Here is a 408-nt window from a genome sequence, read left to right on the forward strand (position 1 = left end):
GCTTTATACCCCAAATCAGCACTTTAGAAACAGGAAGTGAAATAGAGAGATATGAGGCATGGCTAGAATGGCTCATATTTTGTAACACTTCATAGACGTGTTTTTTATATATTTTATATATCTGAGACCTATGCTATTGCCTAAATATAGCATGATAGGTGACCTTTAAGGAACATTAAAGGAGGTTTCGTACTGAATTATTAAGTAGAAATAAGTGGACCTTGAATTCCTGACTTTAAATAATTGTGAATTTGTCTTTTTGATTATGAATCCTTATGGTTTCAAGATTTAAAAAAAACTTTTTAATGAGTTTCTGACCGCTATTATTTAATGTATTTTTCATAATGGTTCCTCCAATCCCTGTATTAACCAATAACTAACCAACAAGTGCAAAGCTGGAACATGTCG

This window comes from Notothenia coriiceps, unplaced genomic scaffold (assembly GCF_000735185.1).
Source record: "Notothenia coriiceps isolate Sejong01 unplaced genomic scaffold, NC01 NC01_scaffold00002857, whole genome shotgun sequence".
Classification (NCBI taxonomy): domain Eukaryota; kingdom Metazoa; phylum Chordata; class Actinopteri; order Perciformes; family Nototheniidae; genus Notothenia; species Notothenia coriiceps.